The sequence below is a fragment of the Schistocerca nitens genome, chromosome 7 (genome assembly GCF_023898315.1).
Source record: "Schistocerca nitens isolate TAMUIC-IGC-003100 chromosome 7, iqSchNite1.1, whole genome shotgun sequence".
In the NCBI taxonomy this organism is placed as follows: domain Eukaryota; kingdom Metazoa; phylum Arthropoda; class Insecta; order Orthoptera; family Acrididae; genus Schistocerca; species Schistocerca nitens.
In genome coordinates, this window is record NC_064620.1 from 483,951,617 (window position 1) to 483,964,156 (window position 12,540).

A 12,540-nucleotide genomic window follows, 5' to 3' on the forward strand; every position below is an offset into this window, starting at 1 on the left:
AACACCTGAGGGTATAATTATATTAATCCTCAGTGGGGTACACGCTTACTTTGTGTACCATGTGTTTGGTAAGCACAAGGAGCCCTAGCTAATATGGTATTTGCTTATCCAACTTTACACTTCGGTACCATATTTCTCTAACACATAAATTACACAGTTATCTGATCATTTAACTGAGAGACAAACATTTTTTTTATTACATCAGTGACACATGTTTACGCAGTTACACAGTTGGGTAACTTCACACTTATGAAATTGTATTTTGTCTGTACTTTGTGAACTCTTCATATTTTTTCGGAACCATTGTGATACTATGAGAGCGTTGAATGATGTGTTTGGTATGTGATCATGGTTTTAAAGTACGTTTGAGGTAGATGACACTATTGAAATGAGCAGAGAATTTTCTTTAGGTTTTGAAATTATTGGAGGAAGCTACGACGATTTTGAGATTTGACTGAAGTGTTATGATATTATTATTACGATGACGATGTGTATTATGTTGTTGAGGTATGTTTATGATCAATAAGCTGATGCTATATGAGGAATTTGATTATGCTACGTATTTATTATGATGAAATATTGAATAAGTGTCTATGACTATGTATATGTGTAATAAAGTAAGGAACAATGAGTAGTGGTTAGGGACTCTGGTTGTGAAAAAGGATGTTGGAAACCAAGAATCGTACTTTAAGAGTTATGAAATGTGTGTATATGTGTGAATGTATCACAATGCCGGCGCAAATTTTTTGGACACTGTTATATTTACAGGGTTTTGTTTCTACACATATGTAACGCAAATTCTTGACCTGTGAAATTTTTTATATGAGACTGTCACTGCTGTCCTAAATATTTCGGTAAGAAAGGTAAGTGACCGTGACGTAATGCGTTGTGAGCGGCCAGGTGTGCCAGCCGCCTTGAGAAAAAGCCATTAGGTGGAGAAGAAAGAGACCATTATCCTCGCTATTGACATTTCTTTATAGAAAGCATCGCAAATACGACACGCTCAAACGTGAAAACATATGATTACACTGTGGAGCTCTTAATTTATGATATTTACTGAAATGCCTAATGAAATGATGAGAAACATTTTACATCTATTGTCTTTGCAGTTTAGAGATTGCTCATTTTGTTTAATATCTAGTTTCTAGCTGCACTGCAGCATTGGTTAAAATAAAATTTTATAGATGTACTAATATAAATATTTTATGCCTATAGATCCAGTAAATGATAACTTTATAATCTATTCCAAAAAAAATGAGGGAGCACAAAAAGCCATTTCCCTTCACAGGAAATGCGTACATAATTTTTGTCAATGACTGGGTAACTTATTTAGTAGTGTAAGTTAAGGTGATGCATCACCCTAGTTTTAAGATGTGACATAGGTATTAAACATGGCCATTTTTACTGTAATATGTTTTCCGCTTGAGCTTTGTCATGTTTAGATATAAGTTATTGCATTTGCTGCTGCTGTTTGCCAGCCATAATGTTTCTGAATTTGGCTTTGGATTACTCTTTTAAGCCAGTTTTACTACGGATTTATATTTCTTGTTTGCTGTGCATTGCCTTATATTAGTTGTAATATTGCATTTGCTTTGCTAATTTATGCTGCTTGCTTTGACAATTTCCATTTTGTATTAATTGTTTTGTGCTGCTGCATTGCCTCATTCCTCAGTTTAGCATCTGAGCTCAGTAGATTTAAGTTAGCTTGAGAGGGGGTAGGCTATATAAGAGAACGAGTTGTGATGAATTGGAAGAAATGCATTGAGAAGCTATAAGAATACGGTTTGGCCAGAAAAAATATTTTGAAAGAGAATATGAACAAAAAAGTAGGGTTTAGAGACAACAAGTTTAGGTAGGATTTTCTTGGAAATAAATGATGTAAGATAATGGAAAATAACTAATGAGGTAAGAAATATGTGAACATATAAATACAGAAAGCATGCTTGGATAGGATGTTTTGGTGAAAACAAATGTTGAAATAAGACGAAAGATCTATGGAATGAAGTTTTGGGTTGGACTGCAGTACCAAATGTTACACTGAAAACGAACCCTGTCCTTTCCATTGTGTTATGCCCCTATGTGTTTGTGTACTCTTGTATATTTGTGTTTTTCCTGTCTTTATGTGTTTAGCTAATAAGAGTTATGTTGTAGAATTTTTCTAATAATATGCTTTTTTCTTTGTAAAGATGCTTAGACATTATTTATTCTGTTTTGTTTTAATGCTCATGTGTGAAGTTGATGTTTCAAAAGTTATTCTGATCTTTTATGTATTTACTTATGTCATAATTCCTGTAACACTGATGTATATGTTAGTTCGATTCTTTTGTAAATCCTGTATTACTACAAATGTTATCTGTATTATTATGGTTTTAATGATGTATTTTGTACCTTTGTTATTGTATTCTTATGTTATAAAATTGTAATTGACACCAGTTCATCAAATTAAGTAACTTGTAAGTTACATTTCACTGCACACGTTTCTGTTGGTCATAGTATATGGACAATATGTGAGAAGTAGGGACTGTTAGTATTTGCACGTGTGTTAATCATTCAGCAAGGGACTAGATAACAGCATTGCTGGTTCTAAGGACAATTCCAAAAACTTTGTAAGTGCACAAGTGGTGGTTATGGACTTGCTGTATTATCCGCAAGACTCTTCAATGGTGATTGTGCACCTGCACAGTCACAACAGATGGCTGCTGGCCATCTCTACAAGGACTACAGTGGGTCTGCATCTTTGATGACCCAACAATACCATTATTTCTACAAGGACTGCAGCGGGTCTGCACCTCTGGTGGCCCACCAATACCACAATCTCTACCAGGACTGCAGTGGGTCTGCACCTCTGATGGCCCACCAATACTGTAATCTCTACCAGGACTACAGTAGATCTACTCTGTGATGACCTACCTACCAATATTCTTCAAACCTTCGAATGACACTGCTCTGGGTTTGCTCTGTTGTGGCCCATTACTTGTCTGTGTGTCGAGAGTCAGCACTGCCTTTCCGTTGGAAGGACAACACTACTTCTTCAAGACTGCATGGAAATCCTCTACTTCCGTGTGCATTTTCTTTTACTGCTCAGACTTTGAGAAAAACACTGAAATTTTACTGTGATAAATCATCAGGACTGTCTTTATGGACTGTGAGAAAATTTTAGCTTTTGACCAACATTGTATCAATAAGTGTGTGCATTTGATATCTTTGTTATTGTAATTATGAAAAATTTTATCAAATCATTATTGGCCACTGCCCAAAACAATTTGTAAAATTTTTTGTGGGGAGCATGGGGGCTATGTAAGTAGGCTGTTTATGTGTTCTTATTGGCAACGTTACGTAGCGCTCTGTATGAAAATCACTGGCTGTGCTGTGTGCAGTCTGTGGCTAGTTTGCATTGTTGTCTGCCATTGTAGTGTTGGGCAGCTGGATGCGAACAGCGCATAGCGTTGCGCAGTTGGAGGTGAGCCGCCAGCAGTGGTGGATGTGGGGAGAGAAGTGGCGGAGTTTTGAAATTTGTAAGACTGGATGTCATGAACTGCTATATATATTATGACTATTAAGGTAAATACATTGTTTGTTCTCTATTAAAATCTTTCATTTGCTAACTATGCCTATCAGTAGTCAGTGCCTTCAGTAGTTTGAATCTTTTATTTAGCTGGCAGTAGTGGCGCTCGCTGTATTGCAGTAATTCGAGTAACGAAGATTTTTGTGAGGTGAGTGATTTGTGAAACGTATAGGTTAATGTTAGTCAGGGCCATTCTTTTGTAGGGATTTTTGAAAGTCAGATTGCGTTGCGCTAAAAGTATTGTGTGTCACTTTAGTGAATGTTTGAGTACGTTCAGTTTTGCTCAGCTGTTTGAAAAGCAAACAACGTAAGAGGTTTATCAGCACAGTAATTCATAAATTTTTCAAAAGGGGACGTTTCACCGGGTTCGAGTCACGGTCGGGGTACACATTTTTCACCTGTCCCCGTTGATATACATCAACGCCCATCAGCAGCTGAAGGTATTAAATTAATTCTAATTTCGAATAATTTTTCAGATTATCTTAGTGCTTTTATTTTCCTAGGTTCGTAACGTTAGGTAGAGTAAGCTGTTGCATTTAAATATATTTGTTCTCTTAAAGTATGTTAACTATGCCTCCACTTTTCTATGGATTCTCGTAATTGTGGATATCTGATAATGGTGGAACTTAGTATTTGGATATTGTTATGATTTATTGCTACGTTGGGGGTAGAGAAAATTAAACTCATAGTTGCTACAAATCTCGAATCTCTATGAGAGCCCGAATCTCTCTAATTTTTCCTTAAAGTTGACGGACAGCGATAATTGCTTCAATTCAATGAGAAATTTAAATTTAAATTTATTGGCAATAAAGCAGTCAGGAGCGTATAGGAAGTCAGAACTATTTTCAGAGAAGAAATTCTGGAGGGGAGAAGATAGTACTGACTTTCTGTTCCATCACAGCAGTGCTGAGCGGTAATGTCGCATTCTTGTCTAAAATATAAGAACCGCACTTTTCTACAACTACATCCATAACTTGCAAGCCACTCTACGATGTTTGGAGGACAGTGCTTCGTCTACCTGTGTCACTCCCCTCCCCCCCCCCCCTCCCCTCTCCCCCTCCTTTCTGTCCAAGCGATGAGCACTTGTCGGTGAGCCTCTACTTTTACCTTAAAAGTTTACTAACACAGATAAGTGTTTTAATTTGTTTAAATGGTTCAAATGGCTCTGAGCACTATGGGACTTAACATCTGAGGTCAGCAGTCCCCTATAACTTAGAACTACTTAAACCTAATTAACCTAAGGACATCACACACATCCATGCCCGAGGCAGGGTTAGAACCTGCGACCGTAGCAGTCGCGCGGTTCCGGACTGATGCGCCTAGAACAGCTGGGCCACCGCGGCCGGCTGTTTTAGTTTGTCTTTTGTGCCATAAACAGTTGCTGTTTCCTAATCACGGTCCAACATTAAACAAGGGAGTAAGTTTTTTGTTCTTAGAATGGAAGTGTTGGTTATTACATATTTTATCTGCAAAAGCATAGAAACTAGAACTGTCGTTACAGACCCTATGTGTTACACCTGCGGTTACAGATCTGCTACGTCTCTCGGTTAGAACGGAATGCAGAGTGGTGGTAACTTCTCTCTTTTGTTGATGAGAGCCGACGCTGCGAGACATCTCAATAAAATCACGCGTGGTTCGCTCGTTTAGCGGCTAACACTTCACAATAACGTCCACTATCCAATGTCCGACGCCCATTTACAAGTACGGCGTGATGCACGCCCCTAGCGGTCGGAGGTCGTACCGAGACGCGCTAATGGCTTTTAACGCCGGGATGTACGTGCTCGCAGCTGCTGCGGGTCCTGACATTTCATCAGTTGGAGATTGTTCCGTGAGACGTCGAACGTGTCACGACAACTGCGGACAGGGCCGCCTCACCTTGTGAAATGAAGCGCCGCACTGTATGTCACAGACACATAAATAACGTCTCTAATTGCAGTACAAGTACAAAGCTATTTGTGGACAGTGTGAATGGTACAACATTTCTGCACGATGAATAAGCTGTCTTCTCCACGCACCTCTCACCTGCGTCATTATATGTAAGAACGTTTGTCCATGTCACAACATCAATGTGACAAAATCCAATGAAAATTTGTTGCCAATGACGCAATCAGCAACGTGTCAGAGGTCAGAAATTTTCTCAAAGAAGAATTCATGAAGGGGAGAACATATAAGTGTCCTCATTTGTATCGAAGATGGCAGAGTGACGACTTCTAAGTCTTGTCTAAAATACCCGAACTGCACTTTTCTACATAGAGTTTACAGGATGTTTAAAAAAATGTGTCACATGTCTGCAGTATTGGTCAAAATTACAGGAAAAGTTCTTGTAACGATACGCCCGGAAAACAATACCTATTAAGATATAGCCCAATCGGTCCTCTCATCCCCTTTTCTCTATCACTATGGGCAGTGCTGCATGTGGTTACTATGTCTGAAACATCCCCTTAGAAAATTTTTATAAATGACAGTGCTGGAAAACCTCTACGTTATTTGAGTTTCAAACAGCTGAGCAAAACTGAACGTACTCAGACATTTCTCTCATTACTTATTCTGATCATCACTCAACTGACACACAATATTCTTTTTAGCGCAACGGAATCTGACTTTTCAATAATCCTTACAGAAGAATGGCTCTGACTGACAATAACCTACGCCTTTCATGAATCACTTACCTCACAAAAATCTTCGTTACTCGAACTACTGCAATACAGCGAGCGCCAATACTGCCAGCTAAATAAAAGACTCTAACTACTGAAGGGACTAACTACTGATAGGCATAGTTAGCAAATGAAAGATTTTGATAGAGAACAAACGATTTATTTACCTTAATAATGTTCAAAAGTCATCATATATATAAGTTCATGATATCCAATATTACAGATTTACTCTTTCTGATGGACACACGTCCAGATCGTCAGCTCTCAAAATTCTGCCATCTCTCTCCCCACATCCACCACTGCTGGCGGCTCGCCTCCAACTGCGCAACGCTACGCGCTGTTCACGTCCAACTGCCCAACCCTACAATAGCGAATATTCCAACAATGCAAACCAGCCACAGACTGCACACAGCACAGTCAGTGATTTTCTTACAGAGCGCTACGTGGCGTTACCAACATAAAAACCTAAACAGCCTACTTACATGTCCTTCATCCCTTCTTCGCAATGAATCACGCACTCTTTCCAATACAGCTGGCTTTATTCGGATTGCTTCACACCCGTTGGTCACACGTCCGTGTAACTTTTGTTGAACATGTGACATTGTCTTTAAAAGTCCCCAAAGCCAGAAAACCAAAAGATTCAGTCCGGTGAAAGAGGAGGCCATGCTATCTGATCTCTTCGAGCGTCCGTTGCCCATGAAATGTAGCGGTGAGGTACTTTAAAGGCACATTTGCACGAGGGGCGTGGATATATAGAAAAAACGTAGATATAAGCTCAGAATATAAATAAGAATTACATAAGATATTAATTTCTATAAGTGGTTGTATCGATTGTGGCGTGCAACCGCTGAATCATTAGAATAAATGCGTAATTCAGTTGACTTACCGAGAAGACGGCACCTTTTTCGTTCTGGAAGCCGCCCTGATCGGACGCATATCTGCCATGGGTGTAGATAATTATTTGGCACACAGCCATTATTATATATATTGAGACGCAATCTCACTAGGCGTACTCATAGTTGCACACAGTAACAGAATTAATGTAAGTGTATATGTTATTTAATTTAGTATAATATTTTGTGAATACAATTATATTATTTAATCTTGTGTTTCATTTATGTTAAAAGCTATTGTTCTATTTAAACGGCGTCTTGGCAAGGCTAAAGATTCCGTATTACAAATTGTGTCAAAGGTCCAGTACGAACCAAAGCTCTGGAATTATTGGAACAACGAAGTCCGATAAAGAAAAATCACTCATGGTCCAATTTACAGTGAACAGACCTTACGCAAAAAGCCATTGTCAAGCGCGCAGAGTTTGTATAAACTAATCACATACTATTATCATTAATTATTATTATTTGCTTGTCCTTCGATATACTCAAGTCAAAAGCCACGATAAATCAAAGTACTATCCCAAGATCCGTAGGAAATGGGGTGGTGCCCCATCAGTGATACACCGCACCAGTTAAACTTTCTGGTAAGGTGTATGACCCTACAAGTCTGTCACCGACAATTCTTGCCCCTACATCGGCACAAAAGCGATCGTGGCGCCTCATCTAAACGATTTCTCGAGGATTTTCATCTACCCAAACGTGGGTACTATGGTAATTTACTATACCACCTCCTGTGAGGGCCTGCGCCACCGAATACCCGTCAAAAATAAAATTGCCCATATCTTAGCAGGTATTAGATTCTAGACATATAATTAATAATATAAATATAATATAAATATAATAATAATTAAAATCTTTTATTTTGATTTCTGATAGATGTCGTTTGTAGGCTTGTAATTTACGGAATGATTCTATGCCTAATTTTGCTGTTGTTATTTGACAGAGACGATCTGATAGGCCGTGATCTTTTACAGCTACATTACATTTTTCCCTGTCCATGTTGGTGGCCACATGGTCAATTACTGATGCAGTCATTGTAGTAACCCATGTTGCACTATTGACCAATAGGGACATGCCAAAACTTTGAAGGATGTTTATGAAGGTGCTGCCCGATTAATTTATGATATTAGTGTTGATTTTTAATGTCCCCACACAGAATTATGTTGAACTTTGCACTTGAGACTTTATCTAGAACTTATTTTATTGAAAAAAGTGTCCCCAATACCACTGGGAGATCTGTACACACACAAAATGATTAATTTCTTGGTGATATCAAGCCCTGTTAATTTAATAGCTGATATTTCAAAGTGTTTGTCTTCACTTACTGTACTGAGGTCATATCTTGATTTTAACAGTGTTCCTTTTCTTATATAAATGCATGATCCTCCACCCCTTGAAGTAGTTCTGCAGTAAGAGTTTGCCCTTTCATACAGTGATATTACTTAATACTACATGTTGGATTTTTGTGTCCCTACACCAGTGCTCAGTAATACAAACTACTGTTCAGTTCAAAGATTGGAGCTCAACTTCTAAAAGTTGTATTTTATTTTTATTGATAGGATGTTTTGATGGAGGATTGTTAAGTCTGTGAAATGCCCCATGTTACTCTTTCCAAAGGTTTGTTTTTCTTTGTGACATCAGGTATGCGGGATACTTTAAGTGTTAAAATCTGTCTTGTGAGAGATTGTTTCAGTATTTTTTAAATTGCTGGAGATACTTTTTAGGCAGGGGAACCTGTTGTCTGGATTTATCTTAAAAAAGACCTACTTTTCCTATCTATGACAACAGGTATTTGACCATGTGTGGCTCGAGATCAAAAATGGTTCAAATGACTCTGAGTACTATGGGACTTAACATCTATGGTCATCAGTCCCCTAGAACTTAGAACTACTTAAACCTAACTAACCTAAGGACATCACACAACACCCAGTCATCACGAGGCAGAGAAAATCCCTGACCCCACCGGGGGCCCGAGATCCACCCACTATACTTTCATGAATCAGTTGTACGAATCTTCCCTTCCCAGTCCTGTTCAGGTGTAGGCCATGCCTAGTGAAACCCCATCTGTTGATAGGCCCGACGGGCACTAGAGAAACATGAGCAAAGTTGACTGTCCTCAGAGCCATCTCTAAACCCACAGTGATTCGCCTCACAGTTCCATCAAGGTGTGGACGATCATGTCGCTGGAACAGTTCAACAAAGTCTACATTGATGCCATGAGTCAGGGAAACTATCCTGTTTCCCACCCCACCCACTATCACTACATGGTCCTCTATCACATGACGTAGCCCTGCATTTGGCTTCAAGATACTGGTGGCCTGGTACGCTGCCCCTAAGCTTTCCTGTAACTGAGGGCCGACACCTCGCCCATGGCTACTACCTAGCAGCAGCACTTTCTTCTTCTTAACACTTTGTACATTCCTAGGCTTCTTGGCCTCGGTTGAAGTGTGCTGCACATTTCCTGCTCCTCGTTCTACCTGAGGCTCTTCTCCACTTAACTCTGGCAGTGGGAGATACAGACACACACAAAATTACGATTCAGGTTTCGAACCGGGCCAGTTCCAGAGCAGAGTGACATCCGCGGCAACTGGAATTGAAAGCGGGACAACGGGGCCTTTTACAAAGATAAGTTCTTAATGCAAAGTAAAAACACAAACAGACATCCCAGTTTTCGAACAGGGTTGGTTCCATGGTAGGAAAAGATATACACAACTTACAGGTCAAAATTCGATATGGGCACCTTTTAAATACACTCCTGGAAATTGAAATAAGAACACCGTGAATTCATTGTCCCAGGAAGGGGAAACTTTATTGACACATTCCTGGGGTCAGATACATCACATGATCACACTGACAGAACCACAGGCACATAGACACAGGCAACAGAGCATGCACAATGTCGGCACTAGTACAGTGTATATCCACCTTTCGCAGCAATGCAGGCTGCTATTCTCCCATGGAGACGATCGTAGAGATGCTGGATGTAGTCCTGTGGAACGGCTTGCCATGCCATTTCCACCTGGCGCCTCAGTTGGACCAGCGTTCGTGCTGGACGTGCAGACCGCGTGAGACGACGCTTCATCCAGTCCCAAACATGCTCAATGGGGGACAGATCCGGAGATCTTGCTGGCCAGGGTAGTTGACTTACACCTTCTAGAGCACGTTGGGTGGCACGGGATACATGCGGACGTGCATTGTCCTGTTGGAACAGCAAGTTCCCTTGCCGGTCTAGGAATGGTAGAACGATGGGTTCGATGACGGTTTGGATGTACCGTGCACTATTCAGTGTCCCCTCGACGATCACCAGTGGTGTACGGCCAGTGTAGGAGATCGCTCCCCACACCATGATGCCGGGTGTTGGCCCTGTGTGCCTCGGTCGTATGCAGTCCTGATTGTGGCGCTCACCTGCACGGCGCCAAACACGCATACGACCATCATTGGCACCAAGGCAGAAGCGACTCTCATCGCTGAAGACGACACGTCTCCATTCGTCCATTCACGCCTGTCGCGACACCACTGGAGACGGGCTGCACGATGTTGGGGCGTGAGCGGAAGACGGCCTAACGGTGTGCGGGACCGTAGCCCAGCTTCATGGAGACGGTTGCGAATGGTCCTCGCCGATACCCCAGGAGCAACAGTGTCCCTAATTTGCTGGGAAGTGGCGGTGCGGTCCCCTAGGGCACTGCGTAGGATCCTACGGTCTTGGCGTGCATCCGTGCGTCGCTGCGGTCCGGTCCCAGGTCGACGGGCACGTGCACCTTCCGCCGACCACTGGCGACAACATCGATGTACTGTGGAGACCTCACGCCCCACGTGTTGAGCAATTCGGCGGTACGTCCACCTGGACTCCCGCATGCCCACTATACGCCCTCGCTCAAAGTCCGTCAACTGCACATACGGTTCACGTCCACGCTGTCGCGGCATGCTACCAGTGTTAAAGACTGCGATGGAGCTCCGTATGCCACGGCAAACTGGCTGACACTGACGGCGGCGGTGCACAAATGCTGCACAGCTAGCGCCATTCGACGGCCAACACCGCGGTTCCTGGTGTGTCCTCTGTGCCGTGCGTGTGATCATTGCTTGTACAGCCCTCTCGCAGTGTCCGGAGCAAGTATGGTGGGTCTGACACACCGGTGTCAATGTGTTCTTTTTTCCATTTCCAGGAGTGTAGTTCACGAGGATATAATACGTATTTATATCGAACCGGCGAAGTAAAGCAGCTACACTTGTATGGAGGGGGTAGCCTCTCACAGTCACTTTTTTTGTACAAGTCTACCTGTGCGACCGAATACTCGATACACGCCAATATGACGTAGTTCATATCCGCCACAGCAGTTGTGTCCTGATCACAGTGTCCAGAAGCGATGGTGGCCGTGGCAACACTCGTGTCCCAGCATCACGCGGATGAGAGAGGTCGCATGACGACTACTAAGCTTCGCCGAGGCAACCAGACAGTTGTGCCAGCAAGCACTGCTAAGTGGTGACGTAGAGTATCAACGTTGTTGAGTCACAAATAGCAGTGCAGAAACATCTCTAAATCAAGTGTTCTAGAGATCTACCAAAATATTTTGAAGAAGAGAAAAGTTTGAGCAAAGCTCCTCTCGGACACCTTGACTCCCGAACGAAAGCAACGACACGAGGACCCCTGCTGCAACTTGATTAAAATGCAAATTTGAACACTCTTCACGGGTTACGAGACACGGTGTTATCAGTACGAACTTATCACAAAACGACAAAATGCGGAAATTCGCATGAAGAGTCATCGCTTTGACAAAACTACCGACATTCAAGCGATGTCACTCGTGAGTTGATCAGCTTCTCAAAGAAGCACTTTTCTGATAGTTGCACACGGTTGTATGAACATTGTGTGCGTTATTTCAAGTGGTTGGTGGGGGAAGGGGGGGGGGGAGCAAGGGGTAAACTTTGTAAAACATCTGAACCATTAAAACCACTGTCTTAACTTTTCTCTATTTCTTATTATCCATCGTGGAATATTTTTTAACTGACGGTGTATAATCGACGAACTAATACCAAGTGCACAGAAGAGAATATTTCCCACTGTACCAAGTATTAATGGTTCCTTCCAGTTCAGTTTACGTATACTACCGTGAAGTGTAAAATTTTACATTTCTGAACATTTTAAGCGATTTAACAATCGTTGTACCACTTCAAAATCTTATAAAGATCTAACAGATCTCTGTGTAATTGTTGTCAGTTCTTCATAGTACCAAAGTAAGCAAGACTGGATTTAACTTTATATCAATAACGAGGCCATTAGCGACGGAGCCCAAATTCGCTTTTCAAAAGAGACGTTAGATTAGGGTATAGTACCCTGGTGACAACGAGGTCATTAGAGACGGAGAACAAGCTCAGACTGGGGAAACAATGGGGAAAGAATTTTTTTTCCTTTATTGAATTTCAATTCCCC